Consider the following 8,016-nt stretch of genomic DNA (forward strand, 5'->3'; position numbering starts at 1 on the left):
TCTGGAAATCAAGAAAACAGAATTCTCTTAAAGACTGACATGAAACCCCATAACTCATTTTCTCTCGGTGCAGATTCCTTTCTATTTCAGAGAAATCTGATTTTGCTGTTCTACAGGAGGTCCTTTTGGGCCACTCCCCATTGAGTCGTCGTGAGACCCTTTAGAAGGGCTGGAGGGTGACAATGAGAGCCCAGTACCCGCCTGGCCCTCCCCTGAGCAAGCCCAGCCGACTCTCCCCTGCCGTCTCTGCCGACCACGCCCATGGAGGGCCAACGATCTGCACGCCCCCATCCAGCCCCGGTCCAGCCTCCCTCCGTCCACTGCCGCAGACAGCCAGTCTCCTGGCGACACGCGCCCCACTGCAGACCACGCATCCACCTCAAAAGCCAAATCGATTTTGAAGGTGCCGTCTCCACTTTCCATCCTGAAGAGGTCGGCCCTGCCAGTGTTTGATGAGCTTTCGGAATGAAGGAGCGAAAAGGTGCTCTGGTGTTTCGTGTGGGTCTCCAGGAGGGACAGGGGGAAGATGTGTCTACAGATGGTTCTGGAGCTTTATCACTCCTGCCCTGACAGGCTGAATGATTCCACATGCTTAGAGCATCACAATGGCCTCCCAGCCCCACCCCTGTGGCTCGTTCTGTGTCTGACAGGACTCGGAATCATGTGCTCATTACACTTGCCTCGGCATGGGCGGTGGGCTGGGCCAGGCAAAGCGTCCCCCCGTGTCCCCAGCCGCCCACTGGGCCACCCTCCGCGCGACTGCTGAGTTGCGCCTCCTTCTTGGGGGGCGTCTGCAGGGCGGACCCTGGGCAGTTCATGATGCGTGTGGAGTTGATGGAGACAGGGCTTCAACCACTGCGAAGCCGTCCACACCTTTTCCTTCTAGAGAACCTGACAATTCTCCCTTGCGCACTGTGTTTAGGATCCCAACAATGCTTCTGGTCCTTGCTCACACACAGTCACATCTATTCACAGGTTGCATTCAAGGTGTGGCCTGGGGCCCTTGGTAAGACAAGAAGGTGGGGTTCTGGGAGCCCCCGTTCACCCAGTCACACTGCATCTTCCTCCGTGAGGGCCACCCAGCTCACATCCTGCACATGCACACAGAACTCGGCCACCCCAGCGGCCCAGGGCACCCCCCGCAGGAACCGCTGCGGGCGTGTGACTCTGCGTCTCTGAACAAGCCATCGTCTCCATCCCCCGCCCCGTGGGGGGCACCCCCAGAAAAAAGGCATGGGGGGCCGCACCCCTCCTCCAAAAGGCAGCTGACACAGGACACAGGGCTTCCTGTCGGGCCGCGCCAGGTGGGAGGGGTACACAGGACTCAGGCCTTGGAGGAGCCAGTGCTGGACGGTGTTTCCAGGGTCCCCTCCAGGGCTCTGATCTTGGCACCATGGATACCTGAGGCCGTCTCGGTCTGCTGTGGGGGGATCCTGAGCGCTGCAGGTGTCTGGCAGCCTCCCTGGTCTCTACTCACTAGCGGCCTGCAGCAGTGCCACCTCCCACTGTGATGACCAAAAGGTCTCAGAAACTGCCAGATGTCCATGAGAGCAAAACCGCCTCCCCCAGGTGAACCACAGGGAAGACCATTTACGATCACAATGGCGACAGGGGAGGGGAAGGGAAGACGTTGAAGGCTTGTTCCTTCCTCTCCTCCTGTGTGTGTTCTCCACGGTTCCCACAATGCCTCTCCTTCTATGCGGTGACCCCACGAGACCAACTTTACCCCCGCTGCTTCCTGAGCTGCACCGGCATTTGGTCCCCATCTCTAGGTATCTGCGCTCTTTGTCCACGGGCACCGTGTGTGGCAGAGTCAAGCTCAAGTACCCTGGGTGGGTGTTCTTTCCTGTCTCAGCCTCCACATTCCCCATGCCCTTCCACGGGAAACACAGGACTTGCTCTCACTGTGCACTCCCGACCCCCTTCACCCTGGGGCACCGGACTCTCACTGTGCCCTCCTGGTCCCTCTCACCCTGCACTGAGATCTTTCATGGGCTCTCCCTCAGCTCTTCCCAGGCCAGATGCTCTCTCCTTGTTTGCACCCTGTGGTGTCTGAAATATTTCCCAAGGTGTGCCTCCTGCGTGTTATGTCCAGAGGATGAGATATTCTAGCTCAGTCTTAAAGACTGATCGTTTGTTTTTGGTTTTTGTTTTTGTTTTGGGATTTTTTGCCATCCACTTGTCTTTCAGGTGCATGAGGTGGGAGGTGATGAGGACAGCAGAGACAAGATGTGCAAGAAGGAGCAGAAGAGGTAGATTCCTCCTCCACTTGTACCAGAACATACTCCAGGCAGGCCAGAGAAGGAACATGAAGATGTTTTAGCATTTAAAAATAAATGTGTGGAATTTGGTTACTTTTTTCTAGAGTTTTTATTTGTTTTTTAAATAATGTCAACACAGTGAAAGCCTTCCTAATCAAGATCCAGAATCCATAAAGGAAAATATTCACAGATTTAAAAAATTCAAGAGCAGAGGGGATATCACGCTTAGTGGAGGAGTCATGACCTCTCAGGTTGGCTGGTTCCTCTACCAAAACTACATTGAGCTGGAGTGGTGATTGGAATTAACTATTTCAGAACTCGGGGCCAGGTTAGACACTCAAAATAACCAGGGACGTGCTGGATGAAGGGAGAGGCTACTTTCCTGAGCTGACCACAAAAAATAATGAACAGAAACTTCAGCGACCACACAGAACAAGGAATACACACTTCACAAAAATCAATTGGAAAAGTCAGACATGTCTGTTAACAAGTCCAAGTCAGCAATCCCTGCAAAGGAAGAGAATCTGATTTCCAGAGTAGTTACATTACAATGTTCATAACGTCTGGTTTTTAAGAGAAAAAATTCCAAAGCATACAAAGAAACAGGAAAGCATGGCTCACTTGCCTGATAAAAAGAATTAGACAGAAATGATCCCTGAGAAAGTCCACATATAAAAATTAACTCAAATGGATTATAGAGATAAACTTACAAGCTAAAACTATAATTATTTGAGGAAAGAGGAAAGCTTCATGCATTGGATTTCATGCTGACTTTTAAAGTTTGACACATAATACACAGTCAATAAAAGGAAAAAATGGCAAATTGGACTTAATCAAAATGAAAAACTTTTGTGCATCAAAGGTGTTCTACCAACAGCATGAAGAGACCACCCACAGAGTGGAAGAAAATAGTTGTGAATAATTTATCTTATAAAGGAATAATATACAGACTACACTTAAAACTCCTACAAAGCTTTATATATAGCAAAGACCCAGTTAAAACAAAGACCCAGTTAAAAAATAGAAAACCTGAACAAACATGTCTCCAAAGGTGAATATACAATGGCCTAGAAGCACAAAGACATACACATTAGGTAAGTGTAAATCAAGCCCACAGTTCGGTATAACTTCATATCCACTTTAATGGCTATACCAGAAAACAACACGTGTCGGCAAGGATGTGGAGGTGAAACCCTTGTGCAATTGCTGCTGGCGAGAATGCAAAATGGTGCAGTCCTCCACTGTGGACTAAAGGTTAGCCATTCCTCAAAAAGTTAACAATCACCATATGAGTTAGCAGTTCTACTCCCAGGTATGCGCCAAAAAGAATTGAAAAGAAAGTCTCAGACAGATATTTGTGTGCCAGTGTTCACAGCAGCATTATTCACAGCGGCCAAAAGGTAGAAAGAGCTTAAGTGTCTATCAACAAATGAATGGACAGATAAAATGCGGTATATTTACACAATGAAGTGTTATCCAGCCATAACAAGGAATGACATTCTGACACATGCTACAACATGAGTCAGCCTTGAAAACATGACGTGAAATAGGCCAGACGCAAAAGGATAAATATTGCATTGTATCATTTATATGAGGCATACAGACTAGGTAAGAATGCAGAGAAAAGTAGAATACAGTTTCCTGGGGGCTGAGAGGAGGAAGAAATAGGAAGTTAGGTTTAGTTGTTACAGAATTTCCTTTGGGAGTGATGAAAAAAGCTTTAGGAATAGATAGTTGTGACAGTTATACGATACTGGGAATGTGCTTAATGTCACTGAATTACACACTTACAAATGGTTGCAATGGAAAACTTCATGTAATATATATTTTACCATAATAAGGAAGACAAAAAAAAAAATAACTTGTTTTATTACAAAAAAAATCAAAAGACTAGAAAAAATGTTGGCATATTATGGCCAGACACTGATGCCCTTGATTTACAAAAGTCCTTATAACTCAATTAAAAGAGAGAAAGAACACAGACAAAACAAATGAACAAACCTGTGAAAACTGTTCAATTTCACTCAAAATTAAAGAAATGCCACTGAAACAAAGACCGACTTGAAAAATTAAGCTCTGATGATCTACAGTGTTGATCAGAGTGGACAGAATCTATTGAGGGAGGTTGAATTGATCAATCTCTTTAGAGGAAGATTTGGCACTATTTGTCAAAAATTTAAAATGCACGTACCTTTTGACCAAGCCACTCCAACATTACAAAATGACACAATCGATATATACTTGTAAGAACACTCCTAAGATGAATATACATGTACAGAGAGGTTCTTACCAGCATCATGTGTGTTCACACATGAGCAAACAATCCAGACTAAAGGTTAACCGTTCTTTGAATAGTTAAGAATTGCAATATGAGCCCACAATGAGCCAGAAGTCCATCAAAAGGGAGGGTCTGAGGAAGTCATCAGGGACCCAGATGAAGGGGTGGAGAGGACAGAGGGTGAAAAGGAAGTAGGCTAGGCTAGTGTGGGGAGAGAGAGGCAAGGGTGGAGAGACAGAGAGAGAGACAGAGAGACAGAGAGAGAGAGAGAGAGAGAGAGAGAGAGAGAGAGAGAGAGAGAGAGAGAGAGAGAGACATGCAAAGACATCCAAGATGTATTATAAACAAAGTGAAGAGCCAGGCTCGGTGGCCCTGTAATCCCACGCCTTTGGGAGGCTGAGGTGAGTGGATTGCCTGAGCCCGCGGGTTCGAGACCCGCCTGGGCAGCGAGACCTCATCTCTGCAATAAATCAAAAAATCAGCCGGGTGTGGTAGCGTGCGCCTGTAATTCCGGCTACTCGGAAGGCTGAGGCGGGAGGACCCGCGGTCTGGTGCTCACTCTGTGCCACCCTTCCTCTCCCTCGACGTCTATTCCCCACACCTAAGATCCGTCCATCCCTGCCCAAGTCAGCTTCCTTGCTAGCGTCCCATGGCAAGCCCAGTGCCTGACCACTGACGCGTCCCTGAATGAACAAATGATTGGCTTAAAAGGGAATGGGTTTTCTCCTCTCCCTTCCTTCTCCTTCCTCGCTTCCCCTCCTTTGCTCTTGGACCTCGAGGTGGGCGGTGGTTTGAAGAACTAGGATCTGGGGACATCTACTTGGAAGAATGCTGTGTTTCTTTCTCTCTGGCATAAGCTCTTTCTCCACCCTGGTGAAGTGGTGTATCTGGAAACCTGGGTAGGTCTCTGCCCCATCTCTCTGGCCTTCCTACAGAGGCTGAGCGTGGCAAGCTAAAAAGTGGGGATTGTAGCCGGGCTCGGTGGCTCAGCCTGTAATCCTGCGCCTTGGGAGGCTGAGGTGAGTGGATTGCCTGAGCCGGCGGGCTCGAGACCCACCTGGGCAACTTGGTGAGACCTCATCTCTACAATAAATCAAAAATTTAGCCGGGCGTGGTAGCGCGTGCCTGTAGTTCCAGCTACTCGGATGGCTGAGGTGGAAGGATGTCCGGAGCCCAGCAGGTCAAGGCTGCGGTGGCTGGGAGCGGCCACTGCCCTCCAGTCTGGGCAACAGAGTGAGACTCTAACTCAAAAATAAATAAAATAAATGGTTACAGCCGGGCTTGGTGGCTCAGTCTATAATCCTGCGCCTTTGGGAGGCTGAGGTGAGTGGATTGCCTGAGCCCGCGGGTTCAAGACCCGCCTGGGCAACTTGGCGAGACCTCTCTCTACAAGAAATCAAAAATCAGCCGGGTGTGGTAGCATGCACCTGTAATTCCAACTACTTGGAAGGCTGAGGCGGAAGGATCGCCGGAGCCCAGCAGGTTGGGGCTGCGGCGGCTGGGAGTCTGGGCGACAGAGTGAGACTCCGACTCAAAAAAGAAAAGAGAAAAAAAAAGTGGGGGTTGTTAGAGCATTCTCACGACTCTCCCCAGCACCCACACAGCCCAGCTCGCTCCTGCCCTGACTGGCTGCCCAGGAAATTCTACCAGCAGTCAAACAAGTTCCCCAAATTGTGCTTCCTACAAAAGCCCATAAAGGATTCTCCCAATGGAGGACGGCCCGTCTCTGCTCACCTGCTCACCTCGGTGTCATGCTACAGACGCCGAGCAAAGTTAGCCCTGAAATGGAGCTTGGAGAACATGTCACCTGAGTCCTTCATTGTGCAAAGAGGAGGCTCCGCCCTGGAGGACAGCAGGGCCAGAATATTCAATATCCCTGCCTTGCTGGATTTAGAGCCCAGGTCCCACAAAAAGGCCAGATTCCTTCCGGTGAGCTGGGGAAGGTGAATTATACATGGGCAAAGTCTCTCATACTGCCAGGAGTCCTCGTGGGCAGGGCAATGCATAGCCTTGGCACTTTGGGTGACTCCCACATTTGCACTGTCAAGGTCCTGGGTCCTTCTGAGTGTCCCTGGCCACCTGGTCCCATGGTGAGTTAGCGCTCCCACTTACGCCGTCTTGACCAAACAATGCCTGAGAGACTGACCCATTCACGAGTCACAGCTGTGTTTACTCACGGGGACAACTTTATATCCCACTTGGTGAAATGAATGTCATGATTAATTTACCCACTGTCTTGAATGTAAATGGCTGAAAAGTTTATAGAGCAATTGAAGCTGAGTGAAACTCGTGCCATCCCTGCTGCAGGCTGGGATGAGGAGTGTCACAGTGCAAGACTCCCCGTACCCCATAACTCACATGCAGGCACAAGGGCCACCTGCCTCTACCACGTGCCCGCCGAGGCCTAGCAGGACTGCTCTTCTCGGCTCTGGAGCCAGACCCATGGGGGGGAGCCCAATGCCCCCACTCAATAGAGGTGTGACCCTGACAAGTTAATCAAACGCCTGTTTAAAGCCCCCTCTTCTGTCCCCAATGGGCATGGGTCACAGAATAAGGCACCCCTCACCCCCACAATGTCCACAACCCAATCCCAGAACCTGCGAATCGATCAGGCTATAGGGGAAAGAAGAACTAAGGCTGTTAAGCAGCGAGCTGTGAGATGGGAGATCATCTGGTATCATCCATGTGACCCGGTGAAATCACAAGAGCCCTTGAAAGGGAAGGAGAGGGCCAGAAGGGTTAGCGCCAGAGAAGGATGTGAAGACGGACAAAGAGGCCAAAGGACATCGGTGGCCTCTAGAAACTGGAAGAGGCAAAAAATGGGTTCTCCCACCACGTCTCCAGAAAGAACACAGTCCTGCCAGTACCAGTGAGACCGAGGTTGGAACTGTAGGACAACACGACTGAGTGGCTTTAAGCCAGGTTATGCAAACTTATTGCCACAACCCTGAGCATCCGCTACTGATGACGTCTGTCCCATGGGGCTGTGGTGGAACCACATGCAGGGGCTCCATACAGTCCCATGGGCTCTCAAGTTGTCCCCTGTTGGGAGCTGGCCACAGAGGCCCACTGAGCGTTAGGGATCAGGAAGGGCCGCTGACCCCGAGACTACTAGGATGCATTCGGGGGCTATTGACCCCATTTCCTCCCCCTTTCTACTCAGCACTAACCAGATTAAGCTCCCGTGAGCTCAAAACATAAAAACTCTGAGACTGGGATGAACACAAGCTAACTTTAGGAGTTCATTGCTCCCATTCTTCCGTAAACTGCAGTTTTGGCTTTCACACAACTTATAATTCAAACTCGTGTCACATCTAAGAGCCTTAGTATTGGTCACAGGCTTCTGGGTCATGATCTTAGGATTTACTGAAGGTGTAAATTGTAGAATACAGTTTTAGAAGACAGCCATTTTGTTGAAAGAATGCGGCTGGGTTACTTGCAGGTAGCCCACGGTGAACTTTGGACTGGGCCACATTC

Source organism: Carlito syrichta, unplaced genomic scaffold (assembly GCF_000164805.1).
Source record: "Carlito syrichta isolate Samal-C Ts95f unplaced genomic scaffold, Tarsius_syrichta-2.0.1 Scaffold303343, whole genome shotgun sequence".
Taxonomy (NCBI): domain Eukaryota; kingdom Metazoa; phylum Chordata; class Mammalia; order Primates; family Tarsiidae; genus Carlito; species Carlito syrichta.